Here is a 24,956-nt window from a genome sequence, read left to right on the forward strand (position 1 = left end):
GGTCCTGGTGTCCCTAGAGTCTTAGAGGCATGGTCTCAAAATCTAGATCGACCATCCCCATTAACCTCTATAGATCATGTCGATGTTGCACGCTCGACTAGTGAATTCAAGGAAAATTTTAAGGATGGAAAATTTTCTTGAAGTTTAAAACATTGGCGAATCTCACTAATCCCTAATATGCAAATTATAAATGTTTATTGATATATTTGTAAAATTAATCAAATTTATAATTATTTTATATATAGTCTCTATATAATGTTGGCGATTTTTAAGGTAAAATAATTTTATATTCTAAAATTTGGGCGAATCGTCTTTTATAAAATTGGAAATTGGCGAATCTTTTTTGTGGAAAAATCATGGAAAATTAGCCCACTGGGCGAACATTAGCCCCTAAAATTTTCCATGCTAGTGATAGTAAGAAGAAAAGGAAGATCAGATTCTGCTGTAGGTTATGTAAAGGAGATCATCTTCTTGACCTTTGTCCTCTTATGGATAAAGCTTCCAAAGTTTTGTAAAACCTGACAGCTCCTCAACCTCAACGTCTTGTTGGTTATCACAAGATTTCTTCTAACCCTATCCTGGTTGATAAAGAGATTGACTTGGATTCATCTCTTTCCCGTCCTGCTCTTCTTGAGCGAAACTCTTTTGTGTCCATTTCTGACCAACCATTGGTCGAAAATAGTGTCGGCTTGGTTCCGCCACCAGTTGCTCACTTTGTCTCGGAAGAGAGTGGTAATCATACTTCTCATGTTCTTCTCATCTCCTCATATTCTCATGAATCGAAGAGTGACCCTCCTATCCTAGTTGTTCAGGAGAGTCCTTCTCCTATTCCTGTACAGCATGGGGGCAATCATATGATACCCCCACCAAGTAGTTATGTTGTCTCTTTTGATTGGGGTCCATTGACTACTTTCTGCCTTCCATCTTATGTACCTTTCCAGATCACAGTACAAGCCTATAATATGGTAGTACCTGGAACTATATTAGATGAAGGTACGTATGTTAGCATCATGTCTTATACTACTTGGCAAGATTTGGGTTCCCCACAGTTTGCGCTTGTCACCCAAAATCTGTTGGCTTTCAATGGAGGAACCAGTCAACCCTTGGGGATCCTTTCGAAGTTCCCTATTACTTTGGGAGGAAAGACTGTCTATATAGATGTGATGGTAGTCCAAGGTCCCTTAGATTTCAATATTCGCCTTGGACGCGACTATGTTTATGTCATGGGACCTCTTATTTCTTCACTCTTTCACGTGGTTTATTTTCCACACGAAGGGAGAATAGTGGCCATTGATCAATTGTCGTTTATTGGTCACCAGGTGCCTCTTTTGTAACAATCATCCCCTATCGGCTCTTGTTTGCAAGCAGTACCTTCCCTGCCACAGGTTAATTATGTGGCTACCCATTCCGTCTCCACCTCTGCTAATGATCACACAGATGGTATAGTACATTATGTACTGAGGGCATTGGAACCCGATTTGATTTTGGTACCAAATGACATGTATTCCTCCTAGAGCGTGGTTCTTCCATCTAGTGAGGACCTCTTGGGGGCCATGTTCTTGTAGTGTCCATGATCAAATGGTGAGGATAATTCATGGTCTTGTGTCAACCTCTTTAAAAAATGAAACAAGGGGTGAGGATAATTCTTGGTCTTGTATCAATCTCGTTAGAAAATGAAACAAGGGATGAGGATAGTTCCTGGTCTTGTGTTAACCTAGTTAAAAAATGAAAAAAGAGATGAGCATAGTTCCTTGTCTTGTGTCAAGCTTGTTAAAAAATGAATCAAGGTGTCATGAGCATAGTTCCTTGTCTTGTGTTATGAAACCAACTCACAAAAAGATAGAAAATATAGATCAACACCTTAGAATTCAGCCTCTTCAAGGGGGCAACCTCCTTTACATTACACAAATGAACAATTCTTGGATGATTCAAATGACAAAACATCCTTTCTATATATAGGAGTCTAAGGGGTCACAATATAACCAAGCCGGCCTAACAATAATAATATAAAGGCACAAAAATAGCAATAGAGGGATTCTATAGGGCACAATAATAACAATATGGGGACAATAGGGGCACAACAATAACAATAAGGGATACAATGACAATAGTAATGGGGAATCACTAGTATTATAGGGACCTAACATGCCCCTCTCTTTCAAAAAAGTGTTGTACTCAACGCTTGAGTAGTTCTGGATGCTTCTGTATAAAATTATCATCCTCCCATGTGGAATCTTGTTATCGGGAATAGTGTCCACTTAGAGCTACTAATCCCACTAAGACTGGTAGCTATATTAGAAACAAACAAGTTAAAACTACTTTCTCTTTCCTTTATGAGAAGTAGATAAGAGGGGAACAAAGGACACCAACCTCAGTGTTGCGCTTGGTTCCTTGCCTGGTTCCTCTCCTTTCTGATAGATCTTCGCCACTTCTTCTTCATCTACCCAGCTTCAAAGAGCACCTGTGGAATCAAAGTAGCATGATACTATCGAAGAACAAAGATCTACAAACATAAGCAATACATGACTAGATATGTATTGGCCACACAAATGCATATATCATCAAACATACAAGAATGTGGAGGAAAAATTGAATATATTTATTAATATCAAGAATAACAAAGAGGATTACAACCAATTGTTCTGACCCAGCATCATCCTCTAGCAAGAAAGCCCTTCTTCACCTCATGTAAAGCTTAGATCACCCAACACTATGATGTTGCACCAGGAAACCAACAACACTTCCTTATAAGATACAAGATTCCAACCTTTGGATCTCTATGATGAGGGATCCATATATAGATGATTGTAGGGGGGTGAGTTAGCTTCTGGATTTTTTATTGGTGTCCTCTCTCTGATAGTTCTTGATTTCGCTTGGAGATTGATGATCTCTTACTCATCCCTGAGCGAATTCAGAGAGGCAAGTGTCAGAGGAGAAGTTTCTGGAAGATTCTATGATCCTCCACCTTGCAAACTGTCTCTTCCATTTGTCCATTCTCGCCCATCATACCCTACATAAGGGCTTTCCATTATGCATCGCACCCTTTACATTAAGTAGGTGATATGCATCGCACCCCCTGCACTGGGCATTCTGTATGGTCCAGTTTTGAGTAGTTCTGAGCAGTTTTCTGTGGAGAACTTCTGGGAGATGATGTAATCAGCTGACCTTGTTCCTTTAGGGAGTGAAGCAACACTTTTAGGGACTTAGGAGCCTTTAGTTTATGGACATTTATGATTGGGGTTGCAGTGCCCAAAAATGTCTATAATAGTTGCCCCCTAAAGCATGAGGTCGTTAATCTTTTGATGTTGAGTGAAATGCTTTATCATGAGGATCCGAAGTTCTTTCGAGCTGGAAGGTGACCTGTAATAAGATACAATACAATACATTATCTTCATAATACTTTTCATGATCTAGCTGAGGCAGGCATTCCCATGCTCAACTTTATAAATTCATTTTCATGTACATAAGACAGACAACCGTCTGTGTAGCAGACTGATGATTCAGACGGAGTCATCATCCTTTGATTTGGATGATCATCTATTCGGCAATGATGTACATTTGATGTCTTTATATTCCTGAATATATCGCAGCCCGGATGGATGAAACTAGATCTGGGGTCTTCAAAACTCGTTCAATCTTCACTCGGAGTACAAGTCGATCCATGTGAAAGATGTTCTGGAGTCGAACATGGAAAGACATTGCCTGATTACCAGCCAATGATGTAAGCTGTTAACAGGCGCGAGAGGAATCACCAATAATGAAAATGATCCTCAAGGTACTACAGTACAATTCGCGTGGTGTGAAAAAGGGACTTGGCATTGAACACCACGCAAAATCTCTCGGTCGAAGGCCATTGATGTAAACCTGTCTCTGAAAGTGAGAAACTTGCCATTGAGGCATGCAAGCTTCAAAGTACTGAAAAGAGTTGTTCCTAGGTTGACTTCTTGGATAATGAGCTGATGTCGACAAGAAGTGACCCGTCGTAAGAGGGCCTTAATGAATCCAACATCTATGACACAGAATGGAGCAAATGATTTTGGAGGTGAAAACGATCTGATGATACATGGTTCAGGGGGCGGTCATGAAAGAATGGAGCATGAATGTATTGCAGCAGATGAGACACAGGTGAATTCTCTGAGCGACTTCTCTTGAACATACCGGCGACACTGAAAATGGATTGGTAGCATTAACCCCAAATATGGATGGTGTGATGGACCAATGGTGATATGACTGGTGAACGGAATAACCCAACCCAACTCGGATGTGGAGTGAAAGTGTCATGTTCAAGAGCGACTTGCTACCAATAAAGTTTCTTCAAGTTTTCTTCCCAATTTTCCCCAGTCATTGCTAACCAGTACCTCTTTATTTTTATCAAGCTTGAGGAGGATAACATATGCTTGTTCTATAATCCGCCCTTCAGGCGAACCCGTCGCTATGTTTTAACGAGCGTAGCGACAGTGAAAATCGTTCTCGTCCATTTAGACAAGTTTGTCGCTATTGGTTTTAATGAGTTTAACGACAATGACAACTTGGTCCTTTTTCATTTTTAGAGAGTCTGAAAAGGGACAGAAAGGAAACTCCAATGATTCTTTTTCGTCATATAATCCCTTAAGTCCGGAAAAGCGTAAAATAATACGAAAGGGATGAATTTTCGATAGTTTTAACGAGATGAACAAGAAAAGCGCTCTATCTTTTTGTTTAATAATCCCTCAGCTCCAAAATGATTAAAATCTAGAGGAGGGATAGCACTTCCAATGACTTTAATGAGCCAGAGAGGCCAATCGCTCGGCAATCTTTTCATATTTTACAAGTCAGGTGAAAAGAGCTTAAAGGAGACTCGTTTTTTGAGGAATGAGTGATAATTTCGGGTAGCAGCTGATTCCAGGTAAGGTTTGGAATTTTCCAATCATGGCAGTGTCACAAGGATGGCTAGCAAGATCACTCATCGCAGTTGTTCCTCAAAAGGGAAAACAATCAAATGGAGGCGTATGATCGGCTAAAAAGTGGAGGTGATGATGAGAACACGACCAAGGCTTAAAAGCTGATGATAATGCATTATATTAGATATCATTTTTGGGATTCAACTGCGTTAAGTAAGTCATTCAAACGTATGACCATTTCCATGATAATGCATTCACAGGTCATTTACTAGAAATTGGTTCATTTTTTAATGAGCTTAAACTATGGGGGAAACATTTTCTCATTGCTTATGTTTAACTTTTAATGAGCTTGAACTCCACGTAAAAATTGCTCGTGCCAGTTGTATAATAGGGATGTCTCATCGATAGGTTCAATTTTTAAGGAGCTTGCACCATTCGAAACTTTTCTCCGCTGCCTCTCGTATGCAAGCTAGGGACGACCAACTACTGTCCTAGGGGTTAGTTAACTACTAAGGTTAGGTAGGAAAATCTTCTTCCTTTTACTCCACCGGCGCCATCGGCCCCTGCGAAGGTGAACGGTCGATTAGACCATTCACCTAACTTAAGCGGCTGAAATTAGCGGATTTATAGATTTAGCGTTACATTGGTCGCTTTTCACTTGTGCACAAGGAGTTTTCATGTCCCCAAGTATAGCGAAGTAAAGTTTCCATGTTACCATATGAAATTTCTTGCATTTGCAAGATTTCTTCACCCACGTCGTAGACAAAACACTTCCTTGGCGATGCCTATCGAAATAGACAAAGTTGAATGGCGCGGTCACCTCCACTCACATAACTTTGACAAGGGAATCTTATTCCAGTCTAATCCCATTTTCCTAAATGGATGGGTGTGTCAGACTAGTCATATATCCTTCGCGGAAACTTTACCCTATACCCAAGGTTTTCCTGCCGAAGCAAACCAGGGTGCATGCCCCATGGGTTTCAGTCATGTCCTCCCGAATCACTCGCGCTCTTCAGGTGGACGGACTGGAGATTGATGAGACATTCCTTACGTGAAAAGACCATTTAGGGATGGCATTTGACTATTACCTATGTGTGAGCCGGGGAATGAAAGCTGGTCTACGAGCTGGACCACTCGGCCTTCATGCAGGAAACACATTACTCTAAAGAGTGAGGAGACAATGGCTCCCATGCTATAAATATAGTCGCACCCAAGGAGTAGATTATAATCTAGGGGTCCTTGGACTACCATCACGTTCATGTAAACGATTTTCCTTCTCAATGCTATGGGCACACTGGGAAGGATCCCTAATGGTCGACTGGTTCCTTTGTCGAAGCCTGTCATATTTCTCATCTCAGGCAGAAGCAATGGTGAACCAAGCGATTTCCAAGCAGTCGAGGAAAGGATACTCACAGAAGCCCCTTCATCTATGATGGTACCAGCCAGGACCATTCTATAAGCTTGTACAATGATTCGGAATGGTACACTAGCTGGTAAACGGGGTCTGGCTAGTAGATTCTAGTCGAAGGAAACGACTAGGTTGCTTGGAGGTGGGACCGAATAGACGACCAGATACAACTCTGACGAACTTCTTTCCTGCGGTAAAGGAGCGGGTAGACTGCCCCCATGTTCATCGGAATCAGTGTTTACGAAAATAATTTGAACGGTGTCATTCTCATTCCCTTCAGTGATAATATCATTTGAAGATGGACCTTCTGAAGGTAACACTGGGTCAACTGTCGCCTCAATCTTTTGACTTTCATCTGGTATAGATTTAGAGGGTTTATCCTCAATGATAGATGCTTCGACCGAGAATAATGGTCTGTCAGTCGGATTTTTAATCAGTGATGGACTCGACAAGAGTTTCTTATATCCAGGAGGGAGTCGTAGGGGTGAAGCAGCACGGTCATCCAAAGCTCTTTTAGCTAGGAAGGGACAACGGTGGACGACGTGATCGTCTTCACACAGTTTACAAGGAAATTTGCAATTCCTTTTCTGTCCAGATACTTCACTTTCACTGGTTGACGGTGTACTTTCAACATGATCATCAGAGGTTGATGACACCTGATTGTGCAAACAAGGAGACCAGTCCCTTAAGATCTGAGGGATGCAAGCACAATCTCGATGATAGTGGTCTCCTCTACAAATGACGCATGGAGATTTAGGTTTAGACGGTGGAGTGTGAGGATTTTCGCTAGACGATGCATGGTTGTCCACTTTTGCTTTTGGCTCCTTCTTCTTCTTTTCCTTTTTCTCCTTCCGCTTCTTCTTCTTCTCAGGTACTTGATCTTTAGATTTACTAGCTTCATCAAGTGAAGAGGAAGGAGGAGAGGGAGAAGCGAACAAAGTAGAAGGTTTGGGGGTAACTCTAGTATCATCTAGTTGCTGACTTGATTGCTCAGGAATTACGGTATTCTGAATGACAGAGGTAGAGAAGAGCCATATGGGCAAGCCAATCGTCAACCCTGGAAGTGACAATGTGGCCATATGGGGTGCACCAACATCTCCCCAAGAGGAGAAAGGACTAGGATTTCCTCCAAGGGGAAATCCTTGGTTGGTAGACTCCATTTTTCTCAACCTAAAGACCAACGAGGGAACAATGATGTTATTCCGATTAAAATAAATTTTAGACGCTTTGACACAACTTGTTTTTTCAATTTTTAAGAGTCGAGAAAAAACAAAAGATGACTCTAGTCGCCTTCGATTTTTAATGAGCCTGAAGTGACAAGTGCTCAGATGGACCTTTTCCTTTAAGGAGTCTGAAAAGGAATGAAAGAGACTACTCTGGAAATCTAGATAGAGGGATTACCAAACCAATTGCAAAACCGCAGAATACTTTTTACGGTACGGCAGTGAATCTTCCTGAATGTTGTGTTCAGTGCATTGCGAACAATAGGGCGGCAGACACGGCTTCCTAAGGATAAAGGATATAGCCTATTGTGGTCTCCCAATATATAATCGACGGTACGTGGGAGCACAAGTCCATACTGGCACTTGTCGTCTCAAATAGGAGGAATCACCCAACCAACAATGAAAGCGACAGTTACCAGGCTTTACGACGCCGGAATACGTCTCTAGCCTAGACTTCTAGATGTTGTGCGTTAGGTTCCAATGCGTTTTTAGGTTCTTTAAATTTATTTTATGGTTGATCTTGTTTAAGAAATTTTCCTTTCAGGTTTACCGTGTGATGTATATATACAATTCCTAAAATGCAGCCTAAGATGATAAACAATCGTTTAATCTTCTTTTGCAATGAAAATCCTAGCTACTAAGGAAAGAGAACTGAGGGTCTTTCAACAAAGAGCACAGAGCACACACTAAATGCACTGTCCTAAATCAAACCAACAAGTAGTCTAAATGCAAATGCACATGCATGTATTTGTTTTTAGCCTTCTTAATGTGTGAATGACAAGAAGAACGCTAAGTGCAAATCTGAATTATCTTTCCAAAGCGACAATACTAACAAATTTCTTTTCAAAACGAAGTGAAGATAACGACGACACTTTTCAATTTCGAATTGAAAACTAATTTTGACACTTGAAAAAATACTAATTCAAATCACATATAATAGTAATAGTATAATCGACTATCAAGAACAATGGGATTCTCTTCTATGACTGAAAACGACACTTGCGACACTTTCAGATCAAGAAACGACAGTCTGATTACGCTACTTCTTTGTAAAAGAGAACTGAAAATGGCACACAATACATAAAAAAATTTACAGTTCTTTGCACAATGGAGGTGGAATGATGGAAAGGAAGGGGGTTTCCACAGAGATATACTGACCACAGACAGCAAAACTCCTGAATAGATCTAAAAAGAGTGAAGAAAAACCAAAGTCTGAAGGCAAAATTAACCTTCTCTGACCATCGCACCTGTTACACAGGGAATCCAGTATGCATCTCACCTACTGCACATGGGAGGTGCGATGCATACAAACTACCTTGAAGAGAGGGTGCGATGGTACTAGTGCGAGACTTCTACTTGGTCTTTTGTCACAATTTGCAGTTCAGTTCAAGGATTTAGGCCGAGCAAGAATTGTTCACAGGGATTTATCTAAGGAGGTTACTAGAGCCACCACTAGGGAAATTAGAGTGTTTGCAGATCGATTGTTCAATTTATAAACAAAACCCGGAGATAGATTGAAGCAGCATTGATCTACTTTGCACTTGCATAGAAAATGCAGTTCGAAGGCTAGCTGGCTTGACTTCAGGCTCCGTCTGTAAGTTTATAAAGCAAACAAATATATACTAGCAAACAATCTATTCGTTCCCCAGCGGAGTCACCATTTTGTTATTGGGAATAGTGTCCACTTAGAGCTGCTAATCCCACTAAGACTGGTAGCTATCTTAGAAACAAACAAGTTAAAACTACTTTCGCTTTCCTTTATGAGAAGTAGATAAGAGGGGAACAAAGGACACCAACCTTAGTCTTGCGCTTGGTTCCTTGCCTGGTTCCTCTCCTTTCTGATAGATCTTTGCCGCTTCTTCTTCGTCTACCCAGCTTCAAAGAGCACCTGTGGAATCAAAGCAGCATAATACTATCGAAGAACAGAGATCTACAAACATAAGCAATACAGGACCAGATATGTATTGGCCACACAAATGCATATATCATCAAACATACAAGAATGTGGAGGAAAACTTGAATAGCTTTATTAATATCAAGAATAGCAAAGAGGATTACAACCAATTGTTCTGACCCAACATCATCCTCCAGCAAGAAATCCCTTCTTCACCTCATGTAAAGCTTAGATCACCCAACACTATGATGTTGCACCAGGAAACCAATAGCACTTCCTTACAAGATACAAGATTCCAGCCTTTGGATCTCTGTGATGAGGGATCCATATATAGATGACTGTAGGGGGGTGAGTCAGCTTCTGGGTTTTTTATTAGTGTCCTCTCTCCGATAGTTCTTGATTCCACTTGGAGATTGATGATCTCTTACTCATCCCTAGGCGAATTCAGAGAGGCAAGTGTCAGAGGAGAAGTTTCTGGAAGATTCTATGATCCTCCACCTCGCAAACTGTCTCTGCCATTTTTCCATTCTCGCACATCGCACCCTACAGAAGGGCTTTCCAATATGCATCGCACCCTTTACATTGAGTAGGTGATATGCATCAGACCCCCTGCATTGGACATTCTGTATGGTCCAGTTTTGAGTAGTTCTGAGCAGTTTTCTATGGAGAACTTATGGGAGATGATGTAATCAGCGGACCTTGTTCCTTTAGGGAGTGAAGCAACACTTTTAGGGACTTAGGAGCCTTTAGTTTATGGACATTTATGATTGGGGTTGCAGTGCCGAAAAATTTCTATAACAAATCTTCAATGGGTAAGTTCTTCCACTTGATACGATACTCTGAAATTGATCAATTTCATAGTTTTCGAGTTCTTGTTTCTTTGACTTCTTCAAGTTCCAATATGATTTTCCCTTCCTCATCAAGTTCTAGAAATGTTGTTTGAACTGGAAGCTTGCAACCTATAACCTTCTTTAAGCATGAAACATGGAAAACTCAGTGCACTCGGGAAGATGTAGGAAGCTCCAATTTGTATGCCATAGTACCTATCTTTTGCAACACCTTGTATGAACCATAATAATTTGGTGATAATTTATTATCCTTCTTAGCTTGCTTGAGGGACATTTGTTTATATGGTTGTAGTTGTAGGAATACCCAATCACCTACATCAAAACTTCTTTCGATGCGATGTTGATATGCCTGCTATTTCACTCTATTCTGCGCCAAGGTGAGATTATCCTTTAAGAGTTGGAGAACTTGTTTCTTATGCTCAATGTGATCTTCCACTGCTTGAACCTTAGAATTTTCTCTTAAATATGATGTGATGGATGGTGGATGATATCCATAAAGTGCCATAAATGGGATCATTTTTGCTGCAGTATGGAAGCAAGTGTTATACCACCATTCAGCCAGAGGTAACCATTTGACTCACTGTGTCTGTTTATCATATACAAAGCAATGAAGATATCCTTCCAAACATTTGTTTAATATCTGAATTTGCCCATCATATTGAGGATGATAAGATGAGATATGAGCTAACTGAGTACCAAGACAAGAAAATAATTATGTCGAAAAATTTCCAGTGAAAATGGGATCTCTGTCACTTACAATAACATTTGGGTTTCCATGTAGCTTTTGAATTCTTTCCATAAATGCAGTAGAAACTGTAATCGCTTTAAATGGATGAGATAATGCACAAAAGTGTGCATACTTGGTAAGTCTATCAACTACCACCATGATAACACTCTTTCCTTTGGAATTGGGTAAACTTGTGATAAAATCCATGGAAACCTCCTCCTAATGTTGGCTTGGAATGGATAAGGGTTGTAATAGTCCTGGGGTCTTAATTGTTTCAACTTTATTTTGTTGGCAAACCAAACATTCCACCACAAACTTTTGAATATCTGATTTAAGGCCATCCAAAAAAATACTTCTTAACCCTGTGGTAGGTTTTTAGAAATCCTGAATGCCCTCCTAAGGGAGAGGTGTGCAATTCCCTAAGAATATTTTGTTTGAGTTGGGAATTATTACATAGGTATAACTGATCCTTGTACCATAATGAATCGTTTTTCCAGCTAAATGTATAATATTTACTGGGATCTTGTTGTATCTTTTGAATGAGTGCCCACACTTCCTTATCATTCTTCCATTCATCCCTTGCTTCATTTATCCAATCTGGTTGGATAATAGAAATAGCACGAAGAAATGCTTCCACATCCTCATCCTTTCTTGAGAGTGCATTTGTCACAACATTTTGCTTCCCTTTTTTGTAGACGATTTAAAAGTCATAACCCAACACCTTTGTGACCCATTTTTGTTTCTCTTATGAAGATAATATTTGTTCTAAAAAGGTATTTAAGACTATCATGATCTGTTTTTACCTTGAAGTGTCTTCCCATTAGCTAGGGTCGCTATTTCTTAAGTGCATGTAGTATTGCCAACATTTCCTTCTCATAAATAGCTATGTGTAAATACTTTCCTTTGATTGGATGACTTTCGAAAGAAATGGGTCTTTCTTCTTGCATTAAAACAACACCAATTCCATTTCCTGAGGCATCACATTCCACAATAAAGGTTTTTGTGAAGTTCGACGTAGATAAGACTGCTGCTTCGCACATTGCCTTTTTAAGATGTTTAAAGGCGTTTGTTGCTTCTGGAGGACATGAAAATGCATCTTCCTTCAATAATGTTGTTAGAGGTGCTGTTATTCTCCCGTAATTCTTAACAAACTTGCGGTAATACCTTGTCAACCCGAGAAATCCTCGTAGATGTTTTATGGCTGTGGGGATTTTCCATTCCTTAATGGTTTTAATTTTGCTAGGGTCTACCTTAACACCTTCATGTGATACAATATGACCCAGATATTCCACCTCTTGTACTCTAAAGAAACATTTGGATGTTTTTGCATATAATTGTTTCTCCTCCAATAGTTTGAGCACCATGTCAACATGTTGGACATGATCTTTCCAAGACTTGCTGTAGATTAGTATATCATCAAAAAATAATAACACAAATTTTCTAAGGAAGGGTTTGAAAATGGAATTCATCAAACCTTGAAATGTAGAAAGTGCATTAGTAAGGCCAAAAGGCATGACCAAAATTTCATAATGACCCTCATGAGTTCTAAATGTTGTTTTTGGAATGTCTTCAGTATTCATTCTAATTTGATGATATCCTGAATGAAGATCCAACTTGCTAAAGTAAATTAATCCATGCAATTCATCCAATAATTCATCAGTAACAGGAATGGGAAATTTATCTTTAATAGTGATCTTGTTGAGCTCCCTATAATCTGGACACATGCGCCATGATCCATCCTTCGTGTGAACCAATACTATTGGAGCAGAGAAAGAACTTTGACTAGGTTGAATTATACCAGCCTCTAGCATTTCTGCAACCATACGTTCAATTTCACTCTTTTGGACATAGGGATATCTGTAAGGCCTGATGTTTGGAGGAACACTTCCTTGAACCAAATTAATAGCATGATCATGATCACGAATAGGTGGGAGGCCTTTGGGAGTTTCAAATACCTTGGAATGATTTTCCAAGACTTTTCGGAGATCTGGAGAAATGGATGACTTTGATATGGGAACCTCTAGTGAACATAATTGTGCAATTATGCCTCGTTGTTCTTTCTTTAGAAGTGTTGTCATTCTATTAGAGCTGATTATCTTTCCTGGTTTCCCTGCGATACCCCTTAATTCAACTTCCTTTCCTTTTGAAGAGAATTTTATGAAAAGTTCTTGAAAATTAAAAGCTATTGTACCCAAGGATTGTAGCCATTGGAATCCTAGTACATCAACACCACCCATTGGAATGGAAAGCATTGGGCTATTCAATACATATTCTCCCATGGATAGCTTGATATTATGGCACTTTCCTGAGCAATTTATGGTTCCTCCACTTGCAACCATCACTTGACACTCTGGTGCTGGATATAGGAAGCAATTGAGTTCCTTGGTTATCTTACAATGAATAAAATTATGGGTACTTCCCAAATCAATCAACACTATTACCTTTTTCTTCTTGATATGCCCTTCTATCTTGGTAGTTTGAGGAGTGGTAATTCCAGCCAATGCATTACAATATATGGTCATATTCATTTCTTCTTTTTCAAGGGTTTGTTCCGGGTGTATATCCTCTTCTTGTGACGTTTCTTGTTCCTTTTCTTCCTCCTCTTCACAATCTATGTAAAATAATTTATTCTCGGCACACTTATGACCTTTAGTGTATATGCTATCACAACTGTAACAAAGCCCTTTTGCTCCTTTTTCTTCCAATTGTTGTGGTGTCAACCTTGTAGGTTGTGGATGGCTAGGGGCAGTAACACTTCCATCTTTATGATTGTGAGTGGTAGGCTTCCTTGTTGCCATAATTTTGCTTTCCATTATTCTTTCCAACCTAAATGCCTTCTCCAATGAATGAGGTGACCTGTTTGGAGCAGCAAAACCCTAGAATCCAAAGCTTTGATACAAAATGTTATGAAATCAGCTCACAAAAAGATAGAAAAGATAGATCAATGCCTTAGAATTCAGCCTCTTCGAGGGGGCAACCTCCTTTACATTACACAAATGAAAAATTCTTGGATGATTCAAATGACAAAACCTCCTTTCTATATATAGGAGTCTAAGGGGTCTCAATATAACCAAGCTGACCTAACAATAATAATATAAAGGCACAAAAGTAACAATAGAGGGATTCTATGGGGCACAATAATAACAATATGGGGACAATAGGGTCACAAAAATAACAATAAGAGATACAACAACAATAGTAATGGGGGAATCACTTGTATTATAGGGACCTAACATCTTGTGTCAAGCTCATTAAAAAATGAAACAAGGGTTTTGACGATAGTTCTTTTACCGTGTCAACCTCATTAATAAATGAAGCAAATCCCTTTTCCAAATTGAGGCTTTTTTTTAAGATCTCATAAAATCCCAATCGAGTATTTCCTAGACCTTGAAAGGGAACCTTCATTCCATCCATCTCGTTGATTGAAATGAAGCTTGGGGGGCATGTACCTCGATTTTCATTATGCTGGGGGCATGCAAACTTATAGAAAGCATAGTTTGTCATTTCAAGCTTGTGTAAACATGAAACCAAATCCAAGCATAGTTCTCCATAGTTCAAGCTTGTGTAACAATGAACCCATGCCCGATTTACATATCGTGATTGCCATTTTAATCAGTTGATTTCTGCTAGATGAGCCTTAGTTGTTTTATTCGATCGCCACCATCTCGTTGGCCAATCATATGCTTTCACTTTGTTGTTTTTCCTTTTCTGAGGGACCGCAAAAATGAGTGGTTTTATTAGCTAGCCTCTTGACCATTACATGTTTTGAGAAGTTCCACCATTGCTAGAACTAGTTGCTACCGTTTATACCACTCGCTCCTCCAGGATGAGTCACATTTCAACTCTTTTCTTGACTTTTTAAACTCATATGAAAATATTTCTGAGTATTTTTTCCCTTTTTGACTCGTTAAAGAGAATAAAAATGGGGCGTCTGCTTTCAACTCTTTTTCGACCCTTTAAAAGCTAAAAGATGGCCGAGCTCTTGTCGTTTCGAACTCGTTAATGGATGTGAAACGTCATGCGCCCAGTATAAGTTTACCCCTTTTTCGGGCTGGGAGGCACTATTTACGAAAACAGTACTCCTTGACTAAAATGGTCAAGTGGTTCTCTCAAATATCGTTTTCTACCTTTTTGGGCTTGAGAGACACAAATGCACGAAAAGGGACCATGTGGAGTTTTCTTTTACGTGCTTTTTTAAAATTTTCTAAACATGAAAAAGATACCGAGTTACACCTTTGGAGGACTCGTTAAACTATTAAACATCATTGGATTTGCCACCATGACGAACACAAGCTTCTCCTTCCTAGGGCTCGTTAAAATTACTAGGTCGGATTCGTCCGAAGGATGAACTTATAGCGAAAGCATATGCTATCCCCTTTAAGCTTGCGATTGAAAAATAATTGGGGTACTTTCCAGAAATGGTGGGGGAAAATGTGGAAATCTATCGAGTCATGTCGACAGCTTACTCTTGAACATGACACTCTTTTCTTCGTGTTGGGTTGGGACATCCTCCTTTGCATCTATGATCTTTCTGGGTTGGGCCGTCCATTTTTTCCTTCCATTTGATCTCTGCAACATCATTATGACCACCGATCCCATGGATCCAAAAGTTGTCAAACTTCTAGTTGTGTTGTCGATATGTTCAAGAGTTGTCCTTCTGCAATTACACTTAGCTTTGATTCTCTGTATCATCCAAAATCATTTTTCATCCTCTCATCTCACGTCGATGATGTGGGATTCATTATGGCCCTCCTTCGACATGATCGCTTTCCGTCGACTTCGGCTCATTATCCAGGAAGTTGACTGAGAGACTCCCTTCCAGTACCTTAGAGCTTGCATGCCTTAATGGCAAGTTCTTTGCACTCGATGACAAGTTCACATCATTGGCTTTCGATCGAGTGATTTCATGGGTGTTCGACTTCAGTTCTTATATTCACATTCCATGAATTGTGTTGATAGTACCTTGAGGGCCATTGTCATTATTGGTGGTTTCTCTCATGCTTGTTAACAGTTTACATCATTGACTGGTAATGAAGCGACTTTTTAACATGTTTGATGTCAACACATCCATTCTCATGCTAGGATCTATACTTTGATCGGGTTGTGTTGGAGCGCAAGACCTTGGACTCATATCACACAATTCCAGGTTGCAAAATGGTGTGACATGATTGTGATGATATGCATGTCTCTTTCAGATGGATGGTTGTGACAAGACCATGAGTTATCATATGTGATCCTTCTCATTATGGGATGGCTGCGACCATACCTTGGTTTCATTATGATCCTCTTTGACGGATGGCTGCGCCCATACCTGGATCCATTTACATGATCATTCTCTAGATGGCTACGTCTATGCCATGATTCATATATCATTTGACGGATATCTCAGTGTGTGTATGTGTATCTATACTTTCTTGCAGGTTTTCTGACAAAAGACTAGTTCCCCGCGCTGATTTATAAAGCATTTCATCCCTCACTCTGGCTCGACCTTCACGCTTTAGGGGGTATCTGTTACACTACATTTTGTCACTATCCCTGTACTCCCCATTCCTTGATCTTGGAGGACCTCTAAAGTGAACCTCGCATGCTTTGCCTTCATGGAGAAACTCCCATTATGTCCCTCTTCATGAGCGAATCATTTCCCTTTTGCACCATTTCCCCTGAAACTTTTGTTTTTGCCAATTTACAAGGCCGACACTAATGACCTTTGTCTCCCCTGTGCCGATTGGTGCGACTGAGCTGTGATCCAATCGCGTCGGTCCTGTTATGGAAAGGTTTTTAAATTAGAGTCAAAGCTTCCATCTCTAGAAGCTCCATAACGGAAGTCTGGTAAATGGTTTGGCTGGATGGGTCGAGGATGACAGTTTGGGCTCCTTTCCCTTATAATGATGGAACTACCTCAAAGGATAAGTCCTTCTCCCATGAGAAGAGGATCCATCTCCCATCCATATTTCCTATATAAGCCTCCCTTCTTCCCAAAAACAAGCTAGTTAGAGTGTTGGTTGAGTGTGAGTATGATATTTTGATTAGAGAAGCAAGTTGTTACTAGTTGTAACCATCACGTCATGTGAGGGAGAAATGTGTTTGGTTTGGAGTGAAGCCTAAAGGGAAGAGCCTTTAAACTATTGTTGTTTGAAGTCATCATGGAATGCTAGCAGAAGTGTGTGGGAACCTGGTCTTGTCAGAGGAAGACTGCAATGTTAAGATGAATGGTTGTAATCTCTCTTTGATATTAATATATGCAACTATCGATTGATTTCCTACATGTTTTGTAATATTACATATTCGTGTCTTGATGCTTCTTGACTCATTAAGTAGGTTGAAATGCAATTTGTCTATTTTTATGTTTGTGTGTTGTTTTTTCTTAATTGTTTTAGGAGCTTGAAGAAGGAAGCGAGAGATTACTGGAGTGAGAAAGCGAGGACATCATCAAGCAGGGTAAGCGACTAAGAGGTAGGCCCTCTTGATTGATTCTAACCTAAGAAAATCTTCCATAGAATGTATATGTTGTGGCTATACTCATTATCAAGCTAGAGGAATTCGTTCATGTTTGCACTTATAATTTTATTTCACCACAGTAGGCAGCCACAGTATTTGAGTACCAAATGCAGTTCAGAATCCTTGATACCCAACTATGTGCGAAGGGTATGAAAAATGCTTGTGAACTCTGACACATCTTGGTCTCTTCCTTGTCGCAGCATGGTCCACTTTATGTATTTGACCTCATAGATTTTGACAGGGTAGTATTGCTCCTTGATGGCATCCTAGAATGAATTCCAAGTGGGTGCAGATGAAAATAGTGAACCCTTATTTTCATCCTTCTCCTCGTAGTAGGTTTCCCACAAGTCCTTGACGTGGGGGGCTACTTTAAGAAGAGCAACAATAATTTTTTCCTAACTGGAAAAATCATGAATAGAAAAATATGCTTCTAGCAGCTTTAATCATTTATCTACAGCATCTACATCTATCTAACCCTCGAATATGGGGATTTCAAAGTTAACTTGTACCTTAAAGGGTGTGGCATTTCCAAAGTAGTTGTTGGACCCGATGCATCACCCTTGGGTAGCCACTGAAGGATCTGGGAAAATTTTTCTATCATCGTGTTCCTTTGTTGCTCGAGGGCTTCTTCGAGTAAGATTTTGATAGGATCTCCTGCCCCCTCATCTTTCTTTTCATCCACCATGGGAGGCCGTTGGAATTTGCAATGTTGGTCTTGCAAAGGTTCGACCAGTTCAAGCCCTAACTCCTTATATCTCGACCTCATTGGCGACATGCAAAGAAAAATAAAGAAAAAATAGACTGCTTTGATACCACTAATCCGGATTCAAACAGGAATGCAGCAAATCACCGATATAACCATACATATAGAGATGCAGTAGAAGTAATACTTCATTTAATTACTATAAGATACTGAAATATGCTTACAAACAGAAATGGAAATAAACTAGCTAGGGCGATGGCAGCTTATCTTTGAGAAGAGATGTGGCAGCTACATGCCTCTGAACTGTGGTTACAATGAGGCTCGAAGGCCTATTTATTGTTGAGAAATAATGGAAAACCCTAAACATGCGAAAACCTAACCCTAGGAGATGAAACGCCAAACAGTGGGCCTCATTTGGGTAAATTGGTACATCAACTTCCCTGGGTCGTAACTTTGGTATACAATCTCCGTTTGATGTGCCCAATACCTCGTTAGAAAGATCCATCCGAGGAATACAACTTTAGGAAGAGAAATATCGAACGATGGACCCATGTTGCTCCCAGGTTTCCCAAAAAACGTCGTTTAGGGCCTCAAAACGGCTCCGGAAGTTTAGGACTCGAAAAACTGCTAAAAATAGTAAATTGTGCTACAATTAAGGAAACTGAGAAACTGATAGAGACAATTGTGGGGGTCCAAGTGGGTTAGGTGGGTTGCCACCAACATCCACCTGGATAATTACTCCCCCTTTAGGAAGCAATGGTCCCCACTATTTTGAGTTCCTCCATGAGATGAGGAAACTTTTGTTGAACTTGGTCCTTAATGAGCTGTTCTACAACCTATGAACTGTCCAACAATGGTGCGAGGCTTGGTCGAGGGCAATCCACATTGAACACTCGGTGCAAGCAAACGAATGGGGGAATGTTGTTCTCCAAAGCATTGTTTCCCACAGCCTTGGTACTGGTGTAAGGACCATATCAGAGTGGTTTGAGCTTCTGATGGGATCTTGTAAGGCATTCTTTCTAGAGATGCAACCAGAATTTGTTGCCCACTGGAAACGTGTGTGATACCTCATGTTGATCATGTCACTTCTTGTATTTGGCGTCTTCCAGAATGGAGCAATGATATATCGACCCATTGGGTACAGGTGCTCTAGAAGTCAGATCGAATGAATGCTTGACTTGATAGTGCAACGGTGTCCCTGTGGGTGAGGAGAAGATGTTCTTGTCTGCTTTCATGACTGTATTATCACTGAAAAGTCTGTTGTAAAAAATTTTAGCCTAGCTTAAAGACAGGGTGTTTTCGCAGAGCATAAATCCGTTAGCAATTTCGCAGCACCATCTGTTTCAGTGATTTCGTAGCGAAAACACTGACCTTGCATTGGCTGCGCTGCGAAATTGGGAAATGACAGATATTTAAGGTGAATTGATGGAAACACTGCAGGAAACGAGGTTTATCAAACTGTTATATGTGGGCCTGTACTCCATTGAAGGAAGGGGATGATATGGTTCGTTTGCAATATGCATATTCTCATTGTTGTCACTTCATTGTTTCTGGCAAACGCTGGGGCTATAGCTTATGAGATTTCTGATTGTATTGTCACTTCATACTGAGGAGATCATGGGACCTGTATTATCCCTTGCAGACTTGTCGTTGTCTGCATATGCTTTGAAGGGGAACATTCCAGTGGTAGTTTTACTTTGCGCTCACAGCTGTTCTGGCAGGTTCTCATGATCACCAACGGAGGTCCATCAGAACTCTGTTTCATACCCAAGTCTCAAAATCGTGGTCCTTTTGAAACCAATGCTCGATCATAATCGGTTTATGAGAAAGCTTCTTTTCGTCGACTTATTCCAAGTTGTCGTTGCCTTGTGTCAATTGAAGGTTTTTACGAGTGAAAAAAGGATGAAGCGAAGAAGCATCTGTTCTATATACATTTTCAAGATAAAAATCCCCTTGTCTTTGCAGCTCTTTATGACACATGGCAAGATTCTGAAGGAGGAGTATTCTTTACATTTACTCTTTTGACTACACGTTCCTCTAAGGTGTTGGCATGGCTTCATGATTGAATGCCTGTTATATTGGGGACGGAGGGCGCAATTGATGATTGAATGCCTGTTATTTTTGCCGACTTCAGATCGATCACCCTGGTTTGCGTAACACAGTGCATGGCAATATGAGAAATGTTAAATTCATTTCAGAATCAGAGGAGATTGATATTGTTGGCAGAAGCCGAGAAGCGATGGCTATGGCCATGACTGTACTACTTGTGTGTATTAGTCTTTTTATTCATGTCCTTAATGCAGAACAGTCTCTGCGTATCCTTCTGCCTTCATAAGATGATGCCATAATTCAGAAGATGCCAAAGCCGAAAGGAATGGAGCTCGTGAAAAGCTCAGCACGGCATCTAATGCCTCATACATCGCGGCTTCTTATGTCAAATTCGTAGAATCGGAGGGTGCCAGGGTTGTTCCTTTAATCTACAACAAACCCACAGAGGTTCTCGAACAGAAATTTCAAGCAGTGAATGGTTTTCTTTCCACCGACAAAAGACAGAGACACATGGTCGAAATTTTCTTATCGTTGCCGGAAAGGTGGTCGTATTATTTAAGGTAATTCTGCCTTGATCAGACTGTCGCAGTATGATCCAGAATTACTACTCCAAATACAAACTGGTCAGCTCCGCCTCGAGTTATTTTAGCATATTTAAAGTATCAGCGGTGTATTTGGAGAGGATTTTCAAGTGTGTGCACTGTAGTCCCTCTGTTTTTATAGTTGCATATGCGCATATCAACCGCTTGATTCAACTCAATTCAGGGTTTCGGATTACTTCCCAGAATGTACATAGACTTCTAATCACTAGTGTGATGGTTGCGGCCAAGTTTCTTGATGATATGAACTACAACAATGCTTATCATGCAAACGTAGGCGGTCTTTCCACCAGGGATATTAATCATCTTGAAATTGAGTTCTTGTTCATGTTAGACTTTCGTCTGCAGGTAACTGTTAGTGTGTTTGAGAGCTATTGTGCATATCTGGAACGAGAAGTTTCTTTGGGAGGAGGTTATAAAATTGAGAGAGCTCTTCGATTCATATGCGGGTTGGATGAAGGCTCTGAACAAGATCATTCTCGAAAATAAGAGTTGTATATGAGTTGCAGTTACCGGGGATCCTAGAAAACTTTTGTAACGGTTGTAAGAGAACGTTGAAAGAGCAGTGGAAATTATTTTGAAGAACTAGATTATGCCTCTGTTTCAGATCCTATTGTTGTACAAGAAAGTCCAGTTAATGATATATCGATGCCGAGAGACGTTTCAAGACGGGTTTTACCTTCTGTAGGGGCATTCACTGTCCAGTGTGCAAGGTGCTTCAAGTGGAGGTTAATTCCAACCAAGGAGCAATACGAAGCTATATGACAATACATTCTGGAAGATCCTTGGGTGTGTGAAAATGCTTATCCTTGGCGTCCAGATGCATCATGTGATGATTAAGAGCAGACTTTGGGCAATTGACAAGCCAAATATTTCTCAGCTTCCCCCTGGATGGGAAAGATTGCTTGTCATTAGAAGTGAAGGTGCATCCAAGTTTGCTGATGTGTACTATGTTACTCCATCAGGGAAGAAGTTACGTTCAAATGGCAGAGGTTGAAAGGTTTCTGATAGAAAATACAAAATATTTAGAGGCAGGAATAAATCTTTCACAGTTCTCCTACCAAATTCCTAACCCACTTCATGAAGGCTATGTGAGAAAGCGCTCAGCTAGTGCTACATCTGGGACTGATGTGGGTCTAACGAAGAAAATGAAAAGCATTAGCCTTATAATTACATGTGCGTAAGTACTCTGGCCTCTTTCGGCTAGAAATTTTGATTCATGTATTTATTGCCCTTGAAAGCATTTGATGCTTTTGTAATCAGTGAACATGGATGCCACTGGAGATTGGCATATGCATACAAAAGAAATATGGAAACTGAAAATTCAGTGGTTATTGAAGACAGCGAGGAATACTGCAGTGACTTTATGCTCCAGTTGGGATTTATGAAGCTATTTATTGGTTTGATGCTAATCAAGTTTGTTGTGATATGTAATGACAGAAGCGAGCTTAATCTAAAATGATGTAGGAACACCGTGCAAACTAGATGCCTGACTATTTTGACAAGTATTGGGAACACGTTGAAGATCCAAGAAAATCATTACGAAAGTAGTTCACCAATTGATTAGTGATGCATTCTTTGCTGAAACGGGATTATAAGTGATAAAGATTTTGTTGACTCCAAATTTAATTTGGCATTAGCAACAGATAATGATGTAATGTCATGTGAATCAACTAAAGATGCAGAGGAATTTCCTATTGAGGATGGCATGGTGGAGGGACTTGCAGATTCCACATCAGAATTAAGGTCATTTGAACACCAGCACTTAAAGGAACACAGTGATACATGTCAAAATGAGCAGAATGGATGTCTGGAAAATACAGAGGGTGCAATGTTAGAAGGTTCTGCTTCTACTAATGAACTTCCAGTTGGTCCACTAGATTCTGGTAAAATTGTCACTACCTGCGGTGATGGTAAACCGATCAGTACACAAGCAAAGGTTACAGCAAGAAATGCAGAGCTATTTGTTATTACAGTAGAAATTGAAGGATGACAATGAACTTTGTTTTAACCCCTTATGTCAGGCAGCTATTGAAACTCCAAGGATTCTTAATCTCTCAAGCAGTGAACACTTTAGTGGACCTTATGGGGAGGGTTTTGTTTTCATGGCAAATGATTGGCATACATTTCTTCTTTCAGATTTTGAGGTGAAACTGAAGAATGGCAACAGCAGCTATTCAATTTTGTGAAGAGTTTAGAGGAAGACTGTGTTTTTTAAATCACACAGCAGTTTCGTAGCGCGCTACGAAACTGCTGTAGGTGATGTTTTCAATGCAGAATAAACAGTTTGACTGGGAATGTTAGAAGAGAGACACCTGTACATCAATACAGCCTACAGCTCATCTGGAGACATGGTATTTGGTAGCAGCGTTCAATACTTTGAGTTATTAAATATTTGGGAACATGCTGCTACATTTTCGGAGAATGTTGGGAGACAGAGACCGTAAAAACAGAGCACATCTTTTGGTCAATTAATGAGCCATCAGTGCTTTCAAGCATCCAAGGTTAGCTGGTTTATTGCATCTTTAGCTCAGCCATCTCAGCCTAACTGAAGGAGGACAGCTATCAAGGATCCAAGAAGAATCATGTTACGAGGAGAATGGAATTAGTGTTTTAGTTTGATTAGGATTTTGTGTAATTACAGCTCAGCACTTTTGTAATTAATGAATTAGTTAAATAGCATATAGGAGTAGTTAATAGAGCCTTTGAGCTCGCTCTAGAGAGGGAAGAATGTATTCCTATAAATGGATCATACTAGGATGTAATAGGGGTTGGAGATTTATGAAAAAACAGAGTTTTTTATCAGCTTATGTAAAAGACTTTTGACAGTAATATAAAGATTACTTTTTCTTCCCAAGATTCATCATGTGTTCAATGCTCAGAATATGTGTGGTTTTGTCATTATCCTTTATATATTTTACAGCTCACTAAATATGCAATCACTCTGAATTCACCTAGTGCTCAGACTTCCTGTGTATATTTATGAGTTGAGGTTCTTTTTGAGAAATGTTTTGAGTGTTAAACATTATATGCCTTGGCTTCCATGATTGAGTGGTTAATAGTTTACTGCAGAAGTGTTTGACTCCATGAGCCCAATGGAAGAAGTGTTATTTTGTTGTTCCAACCAGCTTATTTTCATGTACTGTTTGAAGAGTTAGCCATCTGTTCTTGTTATTAATTCCTATCAAAAATCTGTGAGAGAGCCCTCTCTGACTAAGGAGGCTAAGCCTTAGTCTAAAGCCTGGTTTGAAATAGTTGCATGAGATCTTGCTAAGTAGCAGCCCTTAGTACACGATTTTGTGATAACATTTTGGTGCGTCTGCCGGGAGCCTGATGATTACTCATTCCCGAAGTTTTAAGATTGAATTTCTGAAGGTAGCAGGAGTTCAAAGTGGTTTTCGAGGCTGCAAATTTACCTTGGCGACTCCATTGTTGAAGAATTCAAAATTCATACATTCATGGTGATTCCACTGGAGTTATGAAAGACCCAGAAGCTGCCATTCTTAGTTCAAGGTATGCATGCATAGATTTCTCAGGAATTCATGGTTTCCCAAATCATTTTCCCAAGGATGCATATTTTCTAAGGAATGGTCCAAAATTCAACGGAGAAGATTTGAGTTTAACCTTGAAGCATATATCAGATTTTTGTGAATTTTTAGAGCTTCTTAGAGTTAAACATGAGGATGTTTGTATAAGGTTATTCTATGATTCACTTCAAGGGAAGTGCAAACAGTGGGTTGAATGCTTTCCTGCTAAATCCATTAAGTCATTTCAAGACCTTTGGCTCATGTTTTTGGAGGAATGGATAGACAGGTCAGAGTTGGTGGCAAACTCTCCTTCAGTTGAGGGTTTCAAACAATGGAATGATGATCATAGTAAAGAAGAAACAAATGAATCTTTTTCTTTGTCCTTATCCTCATATCTAAAATCCTTTGACTGCAAGGCAGAGGATAGGATGAGATTTTTGGATGAATTTGCTGAGGACCTTGAAAAAGAAATTGAAGGTTTAGAAGGACAAATTCAGGCATACAGTTTTCGTGATCATGATCATTATTCTCAGAAGTTTTCTATGGCAGAACGTAAGGAGACAATGCTGGTTCCTTTCTCTTTCACGATTGTGGAACTGA

This window comes from Pinus tabuliformis, chromosome 1_1 (assembly GCF_031772625.1).
Source record: "Pinus tabuliformis cultivar Carrire ecotype Pingquan chromosome 1_1, CPIR1, whole genome shotgun sequence".
Taxonomy (NCBI): domain Eukaryota; kingdom Viridiplantae; phylum Streptophyta; class Pinopsida; order Pinales; family Pinaceae; genus Pinus; species Pinus tabuliformis.